Source organism: Eubalaena glacialis, chromosome 15, assembly GCF_028564815.1.
Source record: "Eubalaena glacialis isolate mEubGla1 chromosome 15, mEubGla1.1.hap2.+ XY, whole genome shotgun sequence".
Lineage (NCBI taxonomy): Eukaryota > Metazoa > Chordata > Mammalia > Artiodactyla > Balaenidae > Eubalaena > Eubalaena glacialis.
In genome coordinates, this window is record NC_083730.1 from 17,819,794 (window position 1) to 17,839,673 (window position 19,880).

The 19,880-nt window shown below is 46.7% G+C and overlaps 1 protein-coding gene across 2 annotated transcripts in view; it reads left to right on the top strand.

Annotated features, from left to right (window-relative positions):
- Nucleotides 1-1,956: 1,956 nt before the first annotated feature.
- The window catches only part of ATP8B1 (ATPase phospholipid transporting 8B1), a 108,404-nt gene continuing 90,480 nt past the window's right edge, over nucleotides 1,957-19,880 (top strand). For both annotated transcript variants that reach the window (XM_061170265.1, XM_061170266.1), the window contains exon 1: nucleotides 1,957-2,136. The gene's annotated coding sequence lies outside the window, so the exon portion shown is untranslated. The remainder of the gene's footprint in view (nucleotides 2,137-19,880) is intronic.

Genomic DNA, 19,880 nt, shown 5'->3' on the forward strand with positions numbered 1-19,880 from the left:
TCTTCTATGCAATGTTTTCTTGGACAGATTGAGCTCTTGCTGGGATGTCTGCAAGGAGGAAGGGATCCCTCCTTTAGCCTGGAGTCATCTCTTGATTCCTAGGTTTACTGGCATTTGCTCTTCTCAGCAGCCTCTCTCCCCTCCAACTCTCTTGTTCCTACTAATACCGTCACCCAGTCTGGAGAACTTGGCTCATCTTCCATGCTTCCATCTGCCAGTCAGCTGCAGGTTCTGGCCACTCTGTGCCCTGGCCATTTCTCCTCCGTGGTGTCCCTGGAAGCTCCTCCTCCTTTTCACTTCCACCGGCAACTCCTTCAGGCCCACCTTATGCTACTGTACCAAGTGGTATCCCAATCTTCAGTCTCATCCTTTTCCAAACTCTCCCCTTTACTTTCCCTAAAACACAACCTGATCATGTCCCTGCTGTGGTCATGAACTTTGAATCGTTTGCAGGTGCTGCCAAAAGCAAGCCCCCAACGCTGTAGCCTGCCTTCAATAGGGACCTGTTTCCAGGCCCCAATTCCCTCACCAGTCTTGTTTACCGATGCACTGCCAGCCATCTGGTCTATCCCATTGTCACTAAACAGGCCCTGTGTTTTCTGGCTTCTGGACATTTGCTCTGTTGTTGGGCTCAGAAAATAAGCACTGGAAGGGACTATTTGAGATCATCTGGTCCAGACTCATTTTATGGATGAGGAAACTGAGGTCCAGAAAGATTAAATGACTGACCAGCACCACCTATTCAAAGACCAAGGGTATCTAATGAAAAAGAAACCCAAGGCAGTCTAGTGTTTAACAATACCGGTTGAATCTTTCATATACTGAAGATCAAATTGGTGGACCACTCTTTGAATATCCTCCTCATGCAACCCGGATCCCCGAAAGTGTGGATCTTTGAGTTCCACCTCAAGCATGGCCTCTTCAATGAAGTCTTCCTTAAGCCCCCAGTTTGGAGTCTGAACTCTTGGCCTCTCTGATCTGCAGATAACTTGCTATTTGTCTGTGAGTCCTATCTCCCCTACTACATTTTCAGCAAATTCTTTGATTCATCTTTGACTTTCCTCCATTCTTATCGCAGAGACTTTTCCATAGCAAGTGAGCAGTAAAATTCTGCGAAACAGAGTTTCTGGTGCAAGGGAGGATGCTTCAAAGCGCCCAGACACCAGCTAGCAACTAGGCACGTGAGTCCAAAAGTTCCAATTACACCGCACCATTCGCACGCCGCGCCCTGGCTCCTTTTGACTCCAAACCCGTAAAGGTGAGGGCGTTTGGTTTCAGCCGAAAGCCTGCTTGCTGCAATTACAGGATAAGTTTCTCGAAGTCTTTTGGCGCTGTCTCTTCCCCCACCCTCCGCGCGGCGAACCGCGACGCGCATTCGGTGACCGGTCCCCGAACGTGACTTGGCATCGAGAGGGTACAGCTCCCCTTACCGAGGGAGCTCAGGTCCCGGGCGAGCCGCGGCCTCGCCAGCTTTCCGGGCTGGCGCGGTCACCGACCTCAAGCGGCGGTCAGGCTGGCCGAGGGTGGCGGCGAAGTGACGCGGGGCTGGCGGGGCGGGGTGGCAATCGCGTCCCCAGGGAGGCGGGAGCGTCCGGGGAGCCGAGAGCGGGCCAGGCGAGGCGGGGGACGCGCTCGGGGCACGGCCTGGGTGCCCCCCTGCCGCCGGGGCGCACGAGGGCACGGGGCTCAACCTGGGCCGCGTCTGCCCGTGCCGGGGCTCGCCGTCCAGCTCCTCTCCGCCCAGGGGAGGAACAGAAGGAGGGCCGACGGCCGGGCCCGCCCCCAGCCCCAGCTGCGGCTGCCGGTAGGAGACTAGAGGCACCACCCGGGAGCGGAGAAACCAGTTTGGTCGGTCTCGCGGAGCGGGGGGAAAAGGGCTGCCGCAGAGGAAGGGGGCGCGTACGCGGGGCGGGGGAAGGCGGGGAGCCATTGGAGAGCTGCGAGAGCCGGAGGAGCCGCCGCCAACTGGACACGCTTCCCGGGGCCCCGGGCCAGCCCCGTGCGCCATGAAGCGCTAGCGCTGCGGCCAGCGCTGGGGCCGGGCTGGCGGGCGGCGGCTGCGGGCAGGTGCGCAAGCGAGCGCGCGGATAGGCGCGCACCCGGCGGATGCCCCAGCCGGGGCCCAGCGAGCGCCAGGTAAGGAGGGGCGCGGCGCCGGGACCCCTGATCTGCCTCACCCCGCGGGCCCCGCAGGTCCCCTGGCCGCCCGGGGGCGGCGGACTCCGGGGAACAGGGATGCAGTGGCAGCAGCTGTCCGCGCCCTCGGGCTCCTGAGCCCGCAAGGGTGGGATTTGGGTGGCGGTGCCGGGAGCCTTCGCTGCCTCGGGGATGGGGAGACGCAGCTGGTGGTGCAGGCAGCACTGTGGAGAAGGCCATGGGCTTTTCACCTGCGGGAGGAGAGGGAACTTGCGGGAGGTGTTTGGGTTCTTCGCTCGTTTGCTACGCTCAGGTCCGGGCTTAAGCTCCGAGGAGCAAGCCTGGCAGGGCCTGTGGGTCCTTGAGGAGCGCCGCTGGTTCCCCTGCAATATCTGTCGCCCCTCTGGAAGTCCCTCTTGACAGGGTTCTGCTGGTGGCCCCTTTGGGAGCCGGTGCAAACGCGTCCGAAAAAAGACCTTTGGGCCGAATGTACCGGCAGCACCTTCAGGGAGGGATGGAGGGTGAGGTCGCCTCCACCGCGCCCACTGCGGGACCAGGAACCCGCCAGACATCTTCCGAGGGCCTTAATGCAGGTTGGGAGGTGATGAGGAAGAGGGACACTTTTTCCCCGGTGATTGTAGGGTCGTATCCGCCAGCTCCCATGGCACTGCCAACAGGCCATCTCCTTCCCTCCCCAGTTTGATGCCCGGCGCTGTCACCTCGCTCTGGGCGTGCGGAGTGGCAGCTTGTTGGGGGAGGGGTGTTGCAGGGAATGGCGAGTGGTTTAACCCTGCCACTTCCCCACTCCTCCCCAAGTGAGGGAAGAGCTTGTAATTGTCCTCCCAGCTTCTCCGAGGGAGTGGAAGCGCCTGGTCCCCGACGGGGGTGCGGAGGGGAGGCTTGGAACACTGATCAGTAACAGCTGTAGGGGAGGGCGAGAGTGCTGAGGGGATGCAGAACGGGGGACGAGGTTTGATACGCGCAGGGAAGGGGAACCCGAGCTCCATTTCTGCTTAGTGACCCCCTCAACCCCGCCCGAACCCTTCGTCCTGCCCGCGCAGCCCCTGGCGCGCTCGAAGTCCTTGGGCAGCTCCGGACGCCGCCAGTTTCCCCTCCCGGAAACGGCCCGCCCTGTTGGCTTAAGAAAAGTTTCTCTCCCATCTTCCTGGTTGCATTGCTTTCACATCTCTGCCTTCATTGCTCGAGAATGAAATGAGACAACACCGGCGGAGTACTGAAAGACCACCCAGCACGCAGTAGGTTCCAGAGGAAGGTTAACTGCTTTTAAAAACAAAAGCTAAAAATGATGTGTGATTAAAATCTCCAGTGATGGTAAACACAAGGGCAGATAAAAAGGGAAAACAAAAAAAAATAAAAATAAAAAAACACACACACACACACAAAAAAGGGAAAACAACACAAAATGTGAAGTAGAAGTTCTAATTTTCATGTCTGGGGAGTACTTTTGTATTGGACCTAAAATGCCATTCATTAATTCCGGGCCTGTTGTTGAAGCCCTTATTAAAACCTATTATAAATGCATATACTGTGCAAAAGATGATGAACGGTTATTAGCTGATGCTGATTACTTTCTGGGGGAGAAGTCTGCCTGCCTGCAATTATTCCTTTGAATCCTCTTAATGGTATTCATTAGGTAGTGGAGGCTTCCTTGTTCTAATGTTAGGTGAGAAATCTTAACCTTTGTTCCTTTGCCATTTTATGGTGACCGTACATTCATAATTTTTAGGATTTCTTTGGTCTGTTATTGGGGGCCAAACAAGACTCAGACAGCTTAATACTAGTGAACGGAAATGCCATCTGCGTGAAAGCGGCCTTGGCCACTTTCAGGTTTTCTTTCTGTTTTTTATTTTAAGGAAAATGCATATCAGTATGCACTTATTACTTGTTAGTCATAGAACTAGGAGGGGTTTTTCTGCTTGCTTGTTTTTGTAATTGAGCCTTTAAAATAATTTGGTGAAAACGTGCATGTGTAAGTTGTCTGCAGGTGTAAAGCAAGTTGAGGACTGGCTCTGTTTCACCTGGATTTCTCTGCGGTCTTGGCACTAACAGCACTGACCACATGTAGCTGTGGAATGTTTCTTACCCTATCTGTTGGCCTTTCCCTCCTCCTTTTTTCTTTTTCCTTCCTTCCTTCTCTTTTTTCTAAAGCAAGGAGTCGTGGAAAACATATGGATTTAGATTCCCACAGATTTCATTTCTTTTACTTTAAATTGTATTTAATGTTTACAATTTATTCTTATTTTATTTATTTACTTTAAAAATTGTATAACCTTAGATGAATTCCTAAATTTTCTGAATTTACTCATTTGCTGTAAAAAATATTTTTCAGCCTTCTTGGGTTGTTGAGGATTAAATGAGAGAACAGGTGAACCTTCCTTATACATAATAGGTGTTCGAATGTTGCTTTCTTATTTTGTTTATTAAATGGATATTTTAAAAAGTTAGTATGATGCCCAGATATTTTGTGTATTTTAAATATTTTACTGCCTTACTAAAGTTTGAATTCAATTTTAGTGTTTCCTAAACATTCATGGAATCCAGGTGAGCCTTATAACTCACCTGAGAGAGATTTTAATCTACTAGTTACCTTTGCTCTTTAGTTTCAATCATTGTAAAAGAAGCCTATGCTCTTATGAATGCAGAGGAACTTGATTTTTAGATACCAGAACAAGTTTTATGCGGTCTGTTCATGTCCCACGTCTCTAAAGAGAGGTGCCTTTAAAATTTCTTAGGCACTTAATTTTAGAATTTGCTTCTATATCTGCTTCTAGATTAGTCTCCTGGGCCGTGTTTTTTTGGTGGTGTCTTTAGGTATCTTGTGAGTTTTCAGGTCTGTTTGTTGGCATCGTTCAATTAGATTAATTGTATTCATGCCTGTAGGTGTTGTTTTGTTACTTATTAAGATAAGTAAAAATTAATTTGCTACCAGAAGAGTTTTAATAACACGAAAAGAAGATAGGTTTATTCTGTTAAGTAGTTTACTCCCAAATCCGCATCCCTGTGCCCAGCTATAAATAATATCCAGTCTAAGATCTTTTGAGGTCCTGTGTCACCGAAGAGCTGGCATTATGGAGGAAGAGTCTAGAAAGTATACACACACACGCACATCATAGTGTGTGTGTGTGTGTGTGTGTATAAAACAGTCTTGTTTCTCACTTTTATTAGAAAACAAAGGATTTTTTATCATCTGATTATTTAGGAACATATGAATACTTTTCCTAATTCTTCTAAATGTGTTGCATGTTAAAATATATTGTCACCAAAACCATGCACAATGGGAACTGTGTTTGATAACTGGTCCCATGGAGACTGAACCCAGAGGCAGCAGTGAGGGGTTAGTAGCAGGTGCTTTGGAGTCCTGTGACCTGGCTTGGAATCCAGGCCTCACTGCTCCCTAGCTGTATAACCCAGGGCAAGTTATTAGTACTTAATTGATCTAGCTTTAGTTTCCTCATCTGTAAGATGGAATAGTAATAGTACTACCTCAGAGCGTTGTGTGATGAGTTCCAAATGAGAGAATTTATCTAAGAGGGCTTAGCACAGAGCTCAGTTAAAAGTAGTCAGTATTATTACTGTTGTGTTGTTGATATCTCTCAGCAAATATTTATGGCTTATGCAGCCATTGCCTTTCTCCTAGACTATGCGGGAAACGGGAATCACTCTGTATGTTAGTATTCATTTAGCAAACATAGGTGTCTGTTTGCACCAGGCATTGGTAAGAAAGAGTCCCCTAGAGCAGGGGCGAGGTTCTGAACTTCCAGATCCAGGGCTTGGGTTCTGGAGCCCAGGTGTCTGGGGAGTGGCACGAAGGAACAGGACCCTCAGTGACCTAGGGATGTGCTCACTCAGTCACAGCCACGAGGGGTGGCTGCTCCCACCGGGGCATTCTATCCTCCTGCAGAGTGGAGGGAGGCCCTTGGGACACACTGGGCACTGCTGGGTCTCCTTTCCCCCCACTTCCTGTCTGTCTTTCATCTTCCTCACCTCTGTACTCTTGTTTAAAAAAAAAAAAAAAATTACTCTTCCCTGTTCAAAACTTGGGAGTTTCTGAACCTTGACTCTTTTTAAAGGATTGATGCTTTCTGCATGGTTTCTGAGTGTGGCACCTGGTAAGCATCACTAATGACAGAGACCTTTGCTACAATCCCATCCATCCACCCATCCATCCACCCATTCATTCACTCATTTAAAACAATGGCTTGAACATCTTCTCCAGGCGCTGTGCTGGGGATTACCTACTTGCTTCACGGAAGCCTGCGGGATTCACAGAGGGCCTGAGTCGTGTTTTTTTATCTTTTCCTCTTTGGTAAGAAAGTAGATCTGGTGTTCTCTCTCTTCCTGCTCTGGACTTTTTGTCCCTCTCTGCCTGGAGAGCTGGTTGCCTTAGACCATGGAGGGTGGCCCTGGCCACTCCCAGTTCTGAAGCTCTGTGTTCATTATCAGTCTTCAAGTCCAGTGAACTTGCATTTAATAAAGGAGAGCTGGGCCTGGAGGCTATGGCAGATCAGTGGTAGGAAGCTGGCTCTCAGTCTTGGGGAAAGGACTCCTGGGGTTGGGGGGTGTCAGAGGTCACCCTTGTTCTGGGGCCATCCTTCTGTGGTGATGACATCTCCACCTAGCATGACTGAGAAGCCTGGCACTTCTCACTGAGTACGCGTGTAGCCTGACCTTTGGCTAGCAGCTCTGGTCTTTATTTACAGGGCTGTCATTTATGGCTTTGTCTCTTTGCTGTGTGGCTTTTGTTCACCAGAGTTGAGGTCTGCTTGATTTAGAGCAAAGCAGCATTTGAAACCAGTTTTCTAACCTTTACTCAGATTGAGTTGAGCTGGAATATCCTCATCGGAACAACTCAGGCACCAAGCATTATCCGCTCACAGTCTCTGATCGCTCGTTCTTGCTGTTTGGGGAAGTTCCCGTGGGTTGGATGCATTACTTATTTTATAAAGTGTGATATGATTTGTGTACAAATCTTTCCTCTGTCTTCTTGGGACACAGTGAACTACTGAGACTATTCTCTGAGATCAGAGATCTGTGCATCCAGGAGAAACATTTAACACTCTCTGTAAGAAAACAGCCATTTGACTTCGGTGGTTGAAATATTCACTCATGTGGGGAGGCAGGTCGGGGTTTATATATTTCACACTGGAAAAGAGTGGCCCTACCACCATATTAGAAATACATGTGTGGGCCTCTAAGCCAGGCACTGGCAGATGCTCTATAAGCCTCCAGAATTTTTGTTAAAACAATGAAACTAAGAGTGTAGGGTTCTTCAGCCGCCGAGATGGTGAGAACTAAGTGAAAATCTATGCTCTGTTTTTGGTAACAGAACAACATTGGGAGGTGAGGAGGTCCCTCATGATCTCATCCTAGTGCAGAGGTTTATTTCATGGGACTTTGGTTTTAATCATGGTAAAATAGTTATAAAATTTGTCATTTTAGCCATTTTTAAGGTGCATTCGGTGGCATTAAGCATATTCACAGTATCTTGCAGCTCTGCCACTATCCATGTCCAGAACTTTTTCATCGTCCCATTTGGAAACTCTATCTGTTAAACTGTAACTCCCCATTTCCCCCTCCCTGTGGCCCCTGATAACGTCTATTTGTCTCCATGAATTTGGCTATTCTGAGGTACCTCATGTACGTGGAATCATACAATATGTGTCTTTTTGTGATGCTGATTTCACTCAGCATAATGTCCTCAAGGTTCATCCTTGTCACAGCATGAGTCAGAATTTCCTTGCACTTCCTTTTCAAGGCTGAATAATATTCCACCGTGTGTCTATATACCACATTTTGTTGATCCATTCATTGGTTGAGGGGCGTTTGGGTTGTGTCCATCTTTGGCTATTGTGAATAATGCTGTTGCAGACATGGGCATATGAGTATCTGTTTCTTCATGGGAGCTGTTGAGATCTGATTCAGTTTTGTGAGATTCATTGTTCATAGAACGTGGTTAAGATGGGCAGGGACATGTAGCATTTAATATCACACTTTCCTCCAAAACATCTTGGAGATAAGAACTGGAGGAACTGCCGGGAGGCTGGTTACGTGGAAGACACGTGGAGGGCGGCCTCATTTCTCATTTTCACCTGCAGCTGCTCTGACGAAGCTGGTGGTCCTTTAGCATATCATCACGTGCTGGCCTGCAGTGTGGGTGATACCGTGCTGTGTGCTGGGGTGGGCGTAAAAGCTCAGGAGACCTGGCTCCACCATCTGGAGACCTATGCAGACCACAGCTGCCTTCCAGGGAGGATATTCTCTAGTGGAGGCAAAAATCCTTAACTTTCCCCCAGAACTGACTTGAATTAAAGATAAAAAAATTGTTTTTGGAGGAGGCAGGGTTAGAATGAGAGAAAAATTGTTATTTAATGTCTGAAAAATGCAATACTTAAAAATCAGATTGTTTTCTACCTTAGGGTAGAATCCATGGTTTTCAAGGTAGGCTTTCAAAAAAGGCAAGAGATCACTAATAGACTGTAGGATGACAGAATCATCAAATGTTGCATCTGTGTGCTAATGTGCTTCTTCGTGAAGCAGGATAAAACCCAGAACCCTTTCGATCGTGATTAGATGTCAGTCTATGAGGCTAAAAACATCTTAATCTGTATTTTCTAGGGAACAATAGACTCTTATGTGAGTTTTTGCTCATACGGTGCCCTGAAAATTAGCCAAGATAAGGATTTGCATATTTAAAAAGCAAGACTTTTTTTTTAAGTAAACACACACACACACACACACACACACACACACAGACTTCAAACTAACCCCAAATATCACCATTCTTGGGTATCATTCCATCTTCCTATCCTGTGCCAGTCCCAGCCACAAAAAGGATATTAATCTCTTGGCGGTTTGATACTTTGTCTAGCTCAGTTTGAGATTGTTTAGAATGTTTTTTTTTAAATCAGTCTTAGCCTTTCCCCCTTACCTATGAGAAACATGGTGAAAATTCTCAAAGGTCAGTTTGAGAACCTCAGACTCTGAGTGGTGACATAAGTAGCATCCAGTGTGTTCCGGATCCTTGAGACCACTCGGACCAACACTCTTTTTTAAAGCTGAAGAAAGTTTGCTCAGACCCTGTACTCTTAGTAACTGCTGGTCTCATTTCCTGAGTTCTAGCTTCTTGAATGGCTAGAGAAGTAAACTCGTGGCTTCTCCTAGGGAATTTCCTGTCTCCTTAGTCATTTCACAGAGTGGACCCTCCTCCTTAGCCTTTAAAGTCCAAAACAAACAGCCAGCCGGCCAACAGATACTTACAAAGCACATCCTGTGTGCCTGGCACTTGGCATCTGTCAGTCAATCAAGGCGCTAAAGAGCCTGCCCTCAAGGAGCTCACGTTCTAGAGAGGGAAGGGAGACTGTGGATAATAAATAGGTAAATTACATGGTATGTTTGAAGATGGGTGCTGCAGGGGATAAAAAGAGAAAGCTGGACAGGGTAAAGGAATTGGGAGGGTGGGCAAGGGAGCAAGATGCAGTTGGAGAGTGGAGAAGGTGGTATCTGGGTAAAGACTCAGCAGGGAGAGGGTGAATCACAAAGATCTGGGGGTGGGGAGAGTGTCCCAGGCAGAGGGGACAGATGACTCGTTGCCTGGCTGGTGTGATGAAGGCAGGTAGTTGGCTATTCCTCCAACCTGTGAGTGGGGAGGGCGGGGCATGGGGAAGACAGAGCAGAGAGGTGCGGAGCTCCATCGTGCAGGGCTTCCTAGGAGTGGAAGGATTTTGGCTGTGACTTTGTGCAAGATGGATAGAGGGGTGTGGGGGAGTCGGTGCAGGATGTTGCCCATTGGAGGGTTGTGATCTGTCATTTGACTTGTATTTTAAATAGTCCTTCTGGTTGCTGTGTGGAGACCAGGCCAGGGAGGGCTCTTGGGTTGGGAGACTAGTTAGGAGGCTAAACCAGGTGAGCTATGTTGGAGCCTGGGACCAGGATGAGACATCTGAGAGAGAGAAGGTTGTGGATATTTTTTTTGAAGGTAGTGCCAACAGGATTTCCGGACAGATTGGATATGGGGTGTAAGAGAAAGAGGAGCCAAAGATAACTTTCTTGGCAGAGCTTGGGTTGCAAATGGAAATCTGAATTTCAAAACACTGTAAATTCAGTGTGCTCAGATCACTCATAATAGGTTATAAAGAGGCTCTTCAGAGATACACATATTTATATAAGGTGTTGGTTCAGAGAACTTCAACAGAGAACTTTGTTTATCATCAGAGCATGTTGTTCTACTTTGCTGGAGGGAGAGGGGAGGTGTTAGAAAATGATGATTTCCAGGAAGCAGAGGCCTTTGCTTGTATTGGAAGGAAGATGGTCTGTAACCAACGGGGTACGCGGGGCAAGGAGGCCTCCTCTGTAAGAGAAAACAGGCTGCCCCTGCAGGCCTGTGGCCAAATTGCTGGCAAGGCTGTGATCCCTGCCCCACTCCTCCCAACCTTGCCATGCATTGTCTAATTGGGAAGGCAAGCTTTTTCCAGCCTGCACACTGAGGCAGGCCACCCCCATCTCCACACACATTGGTTATCTTTTTTCAAACAGTTTTATCGAGATATAATTCATGTACCGTACAATTCATCCTTGTACAGTGTACAATTCCATGGTTTTTAGTATATTGACAGAGTTGTACCGCCATCACCACAGTCTATTTTAGAAGCTTTTCATCACCCCGAAAAAGAAGACCCGTACCCTTTAGCTGTCACTCGTATTCCTTCTCCCCTTAGCTCCTGGCAACCTCTACTCGACTTTCTGACTCTCTGTATTTGACTATCTGGACATTTTATATAAAAGGAAGCATACAACATATGTTCTTTTGTGATTGACTTATTTCACTTAGCATAATGTTTCCTTGGTGCTTTGCTTAGTGTAATCATCCACGTTGTAGCATTTATCAGTATTTAAGTTCTTACTTAATTGCTGAGTACACAAGTTACTTTTGCACATGATGCATTCTTGAAAAGAACACAGGAAATGGAAATGTATGTTAGTTACAAATAGATCGACTAATGTTACAAAGGGAATTGTTTGTGCCCAGAGAGCTAAATATGTCTCTGTGAAGGGGGGGTGTGTGTGTGTGCGTGTGCGCACACGCATGTGCATTGTTATCTTTCATAGCTGAATACAAAGTACGTGGAATTTGTGAGTGAATCTGAAGACTAGTGGCTTTCTAGTGGCCTAATGATTTTCTTTCATTTAAAAAGTCTACATTTGCTCATCAAATGCCCACTACACTCCAGGTCCCGTGCCAGGTCCTGGTGGTTAATTCTAGGATGAACAAAACAGACAGGGGCCGCCGCCTTGTGACACTTACGGGCTTGTTGGGGGAGAGGTGGCAGGAGTCGATATTGAACAAAATATTGAACAAAAGAGATATGAAACAAACTGATATTAGAATTAGAATCTGTAATAAGCACTTAAAGGGAAATAAGATATGACTGAGAATAACGAGGGCTGACTTTAAAATGGCCCCAGAGGAGCCCAAATGGCCCTGGAAGGATGGATGGATAAACACAAAGTGGTCCATCCATACAATGGAATACTATTCAGTCTTAAAACAGAAGGAAATTCTGACACACACCACAACGTGAATGAATCTTGAAGACGTTATGCTGCATGAAATAAGCCAGACACAAAAGGACAACTACTGTACGATTCCACTCATATGAGGTACCCAGAATAGTCAAATTCATAGAGGCAAAAAGTAGAACAGTGGTTACCAGGGGCGGAGGGAGGGGGAATGGGAATTATTGCTTAATGAGTACAGAGTTTCAGTTTGGAAGGATGAAAGGGTTCCCGAGGTGGATGGTGGTGATGGCTGCACAACAATGTGAATGTACTTGATGTCACTGAACCGTACTCTTAAAAATGGCTAAGATGGTAAATTTTATGTTGTATATATTTTACTGCAATAAAAGATTTAGCCCAGGAAGATCTCTTGGAGGAGAATATTCTTAAGTTGAGACCAGTTAAGGCTTTTCCTGGTCCAGCCCATAGGAGCAGCATGTGCAAAGACCCTGTGGTGAGAGCTTAGTGCTGTGTTCTGGGAACTGTGAGAAGGCCAGGATAGCTGGGGAGAAGTAACAGTGGGGCTAAGAAGCATGGGGTGAGGTATGCAGAGACCAAGCTGATAGGAAGGCATTGATGTATTTGTAAGCAGTGGAGTGCCATGATTTGATTTCTGATTTCAGCTGAAAACTCAGGCTGTGATGTGGAGAATGGGTAAGGGGGAGGGGGCCAAGACCAGAAGCAGGGAGGAGACCAGTTAGGAGGCTGCTGCAGTGGCCGAAAGAGAGAGATCATGGGGGCTTGGGCCAGGATGACAGAGTGGAGATGAGATGCAGAGAGCGGGAGCTGCATTTTAGAAGTGGAGTCTCGGTCTTGGTGATGGATCAGATTCGAGGACCTCACGGAAGGGAAGGAGCAGGTGATTCTCAGGTTTCTAACATAAGGGATGGAAGATAATGATGTCAGAGACAGAGGAGCAGGCTGGAAGATTAAGAATTCAGCTTTGGTCGTGTTAACTTCCAGTTGCTGGGACACCCAGGAGTGGCCAGAGGTCAAGCTCTGATAGATTCAGAAATCTTGGCTGGAGACACGTAACCTTGGGAACCAGAAGCGTGGAGTTGGGTATGACGATTTCCACAGGGACATTGGAAACCTTATGAAAACAGTGCTTCCCATCCTCGGGGTCAGCCTTTTAATTTTGGCCTTTTTTTGTGAAATCATACATTCAACTATTTTTTAATGCCAATAAAGCATTTAAATTTGAGCAGAGAAAGCACCTGTGCAAAATGCTCTAGCCCTGCTTTATGGACAAGGATGGCAGTGGAAGCCTGATACAGTATTGCCTAGTTGGCAGGACCAACACACACAGATCAACATGTTTGTATCAGACGCGGGAAGGGGCCAGTTGTATATTTAATGGGAACTCACTAAAGTCAGGGAATTTCTCATGGACAGTAGGGTATTTAAAATGGCTTGTGTGGCCTCGTCTAAAAACCAAGTCATGGGGTTTCCCTTGGTGGCGCAGTGGTTAAGAATCCGCCTGCCAGTGCAGCGGACCTGGGTTCGAGCCCTGGTCTGGGAAGACTCCACATGCCGCGGAGCAACTAAGCCCGTGTGCCGCAACTACTGAAGCCCGGGCGCCTAGAGCCCGTGCTCCTCAAAAAGAGAAGCCACCGTGATGAGAAGCCCAGGCACCGCAACGAAGAGTAGCCCCCGCTCGCCACAACTAGAGAAGGCCCGCGTGCAGCACCAAAGACCAAACGCAGCCAAAAAAAAACCCCACACTAAATCATGCTTTTTAATATGTGTATAGGGTGTATGACAAAATACACCTAGATCTTTCCCTCCTCTACTTCTGCCTCAATTGGTCTCCACTTAAAAGGTGACCCTGAGGTTTTTACTTTATGTCTTTGCTTGTTTTCTGGTCTGTTGCAGGCACCATCTTTAGACCGACTCTGAGCATGCCATGTTTGCACGTGTCCTTAGTGATATTCAAATGGCAGGGTTATTAGTATTTAATAACCCTGGTATTGTGATAGACTCTTTTAAAACAGGGGCTATTGTTTAAGGAGGAAAACATCCAGCGCAAAAGGAAAAAGGATGACAGTGAAATATTTGATCATTAAAATGCTTTCCGTAGGAAAGGAACGTTTTCATTCCTGCAGTTATGCAGTTGCGTCTACTAACTTTACCTGATAACAAATGTCATTTCCCTTTTTACCCAGAATTCTTCTGGGACAGAGCACATTCCCTCTGTCTCAGGGTCTCTGCATATGCTGTGTTCTTCACCTGTGACCCTCTTTCCCCTCCCCCCTCCCCCTGCTGACCAGGTGCTACTTCCTCCTGGAAGACTTCCTGCTTCTTCACGTTCCCAGGTCAAAGTGAGGGACCCCTCCTTTGCTCCAGTCCCTCTCTGTACATTCCTCTCCCAGCTTGGATCACGCCATCTCAGAGACGGTGGCTAGCTTTTATTTCACGTGCCAACTTGGCTTGATGCGTAGTAGTTGGCTAGATACTGGTTTTCAAAGTATGGTCCCAGAAGCAGCGGCAGCATCAACACAGCTGAGGGTCCCACCCAGACTTACTGAATCAGAAACTCAGGAAGTGGGACCCAGCATTCTGTGGCTCAACACAACTTCCAGATGGTTCTGATGACGTTCCAGGTTGAGACTCACTGGCCTAGAGGTATTGGATGAGTAGGATTCCAAGGCAATATCCAGCCATGGCAGGGAAGAATGTGTTAGGATTCCTTGGTGACGACTCCTCAAGCAGGTGAGAAGCAGGAAGATGCGGCCCAGGGGTGTGTCATCCCGGAACGCTATCGTGATTGCTGGTCTGTTTGTCTCTTGCACGAGGCTGTCACCTCGGTGAGAAGAGCCCCTTTTTAAGGTTCACTCATGTTGTAGCCCGGCCCCCAGCACAGTGCTTAAATTGTTCCGACCCCTGCTTCCTCCCCGCTAGGTCTATTCTTGTCCTACTTCAGTTTCTGGAGCATGACGAGCCCTTTCCTGTCTCAGCACCTACACATTTGTTGCTTTCTCGCCTGAAAAACTCTTCCCCTGAATGAATCCTCCATATCTTTTGCTTTTCGGCTCAAGTGTCATTTCCTCAGAGCGTTCTCTGACCACCCTAATGAAATAGGTCTCTCCCAATGTATGCCCTCTGCTATTTTTTTCTTGTACTCACGAGAGCGTAACCCTTTATTTATCTATGGGATGACTGGTGTGCTGCCCTATGAGCCTGGAAGCTTCTGTCCTGCTCACTACAGCTCAGTGGCTGACAGAATGGCCGAAGCTTGTGGTTTGATGACTATCAGTGGAATGTTAGTGGGAGTGAGTGGGTGGGGAATGAATGGAGACCAGCCTGGAGGGGTGAGGGAGGGGTGTGTGAAACTCGAGGCTATGGGGGCACAGAGGAGGGAGTTACTAGCTCAGTTTAGGGGTGTTCAGCAAGGTTCCCAAGAAGGGGTTACATTGGAGGGCCATCTGGAGGAATGATTTGGGTTCCTCATAAGAATGACTTGGGAAATAATAAAAAGTTCTGATTGGGGTGGGGGTAATACTGGAAATTAAGCGGATCTTAAAGAAAATCTGGTGCCTGATTGTGCCCACCCATGGCTGGGATGGACCTTCCAGAAAGTGGCTACTTCTATAGTGTAGACCAGTGGCTTCTCAAACATGGATGCACATGTGACTCTCCTGGGGGTTCTTGTTAAAAAGTGGATTCTGGTTTGGTTGGTGGTGAAATTCTGTAATCCTCATGAGCTCTTGATCATGGAGATGCGGCTGGTCGCAGACCTCACGTTGAGTAGCAAGGACACCGAGGATGGGGAGGACCAGATACACTGATGAAAGAACAACAGCCAGGGGCCTTTGACAAATGGTAGAAAAGACGACTTCTGTGTTTTCTCCAATGCTTAATTTTCTTTTAGATTTTCCTGTGAATCGTGTCCAGAAGTATTTTATGGCTTCATTTTCAGCATCTACCAGCTGTATTTGATATCTTTTTTTTTTTTTTTAATTTATTGTATGTATTTATTTTTGGATCTGTTGGGTCTTCGTTGCTGCACGTGGGCTTTCTCTAGTTGCGGTGAGCGGGGGCTACTCTTTGTTGCAGTACACAGGCTTCTCATTGCGGTGGTTTCTCTTGTTGCAGAGCACAGCCTCTAGGCGCTTGGGCTTCAGTAGTTGCAGCATGCAGGCTCAGTAGCTGTGGCGCACAGGCTCTAGAGCACAGGCTCAGTAGTTGTGGCGCATGGGCTTAGTTGCTCCGCAGCATGTGGGATCTTCCTGGACCAGGGCTCGAACTCGTGTCCCCTGCATTGACAGGCGGATTCTTAACCACTGCGCCACCAGGGAAGTCCCTGTATTTGATATCTTTAAAGTTCTTATTTTACATGGGCCTGCCTATATGATTAAAAGAAATAGAAACATAAAAAAGTTGTTGTTTTGAGACAGATGCATCCATCCTGTTTTATGACTGTCATCCTTTTCAAAGAACCACAATAAATACAGTAGTACTTCTCTTAGGAATTCACTTAGATATTATTGTCTCCATGCCTTCATTCCTCCAGGTGCACTCTTCCCACTCTAATCTGACCATTATCTATTTTATGCCTTCTCTGTAGGGCATTTTTAGCCCAGACAGTCTGTTCTCTGCCACCTGTCATACTTCTGGGCATCACCCCCCTGCCCTATCAACCTGTGTATCTTCAGAAAAGACAAACTAGTATTAATCTAGGCCAGTCATCATTCAGAGGCTAAATCTGTTTTCCTTAAAGAACCACGTTACAGTCCAGACTGAAACAAATGGATTTCATGTTCTCTGGAGCCTTCCTTGAGATGCATAAACCAGAGGTGACTGAGGAATTGTCTGTGCGTGGGAGCGTGCAGCCCATTCTTGGCTGTGCAATACATGAGGTGGTCAAACTTGGCTACAAATTAGAATCACTTGTGGAGCATCAAATATATTGATGCCGGAGATTCTGATCACCCAACCGGGGTGCACCTGGCGTCATTCTAACCTGAAGTCAAGGCAGAGAACTGCTTGGATGCTGTAAGAGTCTGCTGTCTATGAGGTGTCTTTTAGTGTATCAAAAACTCACTCAAGTTTATGGAAATGTCTAGATATAAACATCGGGGGAAGTGATTGAAATAAATGAGTGGAATAAGACATCGGACTGGATTCTGAAAAGCATCAGCTTGTGAGTGGCCTTGATTCAGTCACTTAACCTCATAGCTAAGTTCTGTGTAGTGATTTGCCGATTACCAAGTACCTTCACATGCTGGACATTAGTTTCACAAGAATTCTAAAGGGAGGGCAGGGCACCTTTTTCCCCTTTTACCTTTTCTTGAGGGAACACAATTCTTTATTGTTGAAGGTTCAGCTTCAGTGTTCTTCTGGCCTGGAGCCCCTCCCGGGTACTTCCCAGGCTGGGTCAGGTACCAGGCTGGGTCAGGTACCAGGCTGGGTCAGGTATGACTTCTTCAAGCTCCCACTGCCTCTGAGGCCTGCAGCCCTCTCCTGCCCTTACCATATTGAACTGTAATGATCTCTGTGATGGTTTCTCTCCTCTTGAGGAGACTGTCATCATATCTTATTCATCCCAAGTGTCCATAGCCTAGTACGCATTCAATAACTGTTTGAAGATTTAGGTAATCCATTAATCACCACTTTACAGATGGAGACACTGGGGCAGGGGGGAGACTCAACACGGGTCCAGCACTGTCACCTCCCCTAACCTTTCTGAGCTCCAAATTCCTCTTGTAGAAATGAAGAGTTTGGACATTTTCTCTAATAACCCTTATGGCTCTAAAATAAGTGGTTCTATTTTAAGATCTTAACTACTTGATAGTGTTGTATAAAAACTCAACAGAGCTCTTCAGATGGGTATGAAAGCCTTGAGAATAAAAGAGTAAAGAATATGATCAAAATAACTCATCAGTTGGCAAGAACGGAAATTCATATTTACATTTTAGCCTAGACCAGGAACCTGGTCCTAACTCTTCTGCATCAATACAATCTACTTTCTCAGGAGGTTGAGAAAGTAGACACTCCTGGGTCCTCGCCCTTTTCTTTTTCTGACGTTCCCCAAGTGATTTGGAAAGAGATCAATCTGAACTGAAGGCCCGCCTTTTGCTGTTCAGGAGGTGGCTCACATCTGATCAGCAGTGGTTATGTGAATGGTCTGTAAGTCTGTTTAATGAATTTTAACCACCTGGCTGACCCAAAAGCAGCCTGTTTGCACAGCCAGCGTTGGCCAGGCCACATAAATCGTGCTTGCATTGCTGAGACAAGGAAGTTGTCTCCTGTCCAAATCATGATGGAATCAGGGACGTGGCTGCTGAAACTGGACTCTTGACCACTTAGAAATCATCTCCTAATCAGTTAGGGTGAGGAGGAGGGGCGGGTGATCTGGAAAAGGAAATGTGAAACCACATCTTTCTCTTAGGATAAAACCGTTCACAGGAAAAATAAGTTTTTCCCATCTTGTGTGCAATATTATTGCCATCAGGCAACCCCTTTGGCTAAAGCCAATGAACGGATTTTCAGGGCTGCAAAATGTGAGGAGTAGGCAAGTGTATCTGAGAGTTTAAACGAAATAATTTCTCTGGCCTTGGGTATCACTGGCAAACTCTTGTAAAGCCCTGTTGCCAGTGTAATTGTGACTCTTCCGCCCACCCACGCATCTTCCGAGTTTTCTTGGTCTTCCCCGCAACCCTGCCCTGAATTGGAAGCGAGCCTACCATAGTTGAACAGGACGATAAGATCTGACTCTTTTAATTGTTATATTCCCGAATCTGTTAATATATGTAAACATACAACAGGATGTTCCTTACAGCTGCACATAGTGACTTGGGAGCCAGGCCAGAGGGAGCCATTTACAGAGTGAATCCTGTTAAAACCTTCAGCTATGTTTAGAGTCAAGGTGAACTTACGCATTTTCATTTTAAAAGGACTTTTTAAAGAAATTGACAAGTTGAATATTTGTTACCCTTTCAAGGATTTACTTAAGTGAGGAAAAGAAAAAATCTTATTTGCTTTTTTTTTTTTTTAACCTATTTTACATATACTGATAAGCTCGTGAATTTGAGATTCATCGTAATCGAAGACGAGGATCAGATATGTGAACTTCAAGGTCAGTTGATTTCTTCAGCTTTTGAACTCTAGCATTTAAATGCCACAGTGCTTTACAATGGGCTTCACAGAAAGCTAATGTTTGACATTATACCTGAGTATTTTATTTCTCTTTCATTGCACAAGTTAAGAATTGATAATTAATCATTCCAAAAAGAATAGGATGTAAACACCACGTACGGTGTTGTGAACATAAAAAACAATGAACATCAGACCATAGCTGATACCAACTTTGATGTTGAACGTTAATTGTGAATTTTATCTTTTTCCTCTTCTGGGAGCACCCCCAGCTCCATCCGTAAGAGCTTATAATGCCTCTTATCTTCCGAAGCTGGTCTGAGTGAAGTTGTGTCTCTCTGGTTTCATTTTACTGCGAGACCTCTCACGCTTGTTCCATAAGAGCTGTCTCAAATGACTTTTGACCAAATTTGGGACCCTGCTACAATGTCTCAGGGTTCTCATTAAGTGTAATTTGTGGCTTTTGCTTCTGGGTATTCACTCTCCTCATGTGTGGGCTGGACCTGGTGATGCGCTTCTAATGCATTGAATGTGGCAAAAGGGATGAGATGTCATGTCCAAGGCTAGGGTGCAAAAAGACTCCTTGGACTTGCACTTAAGGTCTTCTGCCCATTTTTTGATTGGGTTGTTTGTTTTTTTGTTGTTGAGTTGTATGAGCTGTTTGTATATTTTTGAGATTAAGCCCTTGTCTGTCGCATCCTTGGACTTGCACTGAGCAAAGCCGGCTGCCATATTGTGAGCTGCCCTATGGAGAGATGCACATGGCAAAGAACTTAGGGCAGCCAGTAGCCCATGAGGAACCAAATCCCGCCAACAGCCCTGTGAGTGAGCTGGGAGCCTTCCCAGGTGAACTCTTAGAGGACTGCACCCTGGGTGACACCTTGACTGTAGCCTTTGAGAGGCCCTGAGCCATGCCCGAGTTCCTGGGCCACTGAAACTGAGCTAATACTTGTGTTTTAACTGCTAAATTTGGGGGGGGGGTTGTTATGTAGCAATCAGTAACTAATACAAGGACAAAGATTTAAGGTACAATTAAAGTGTCCCCTGCCTTCAGGGAGCTCACCATCTATCTA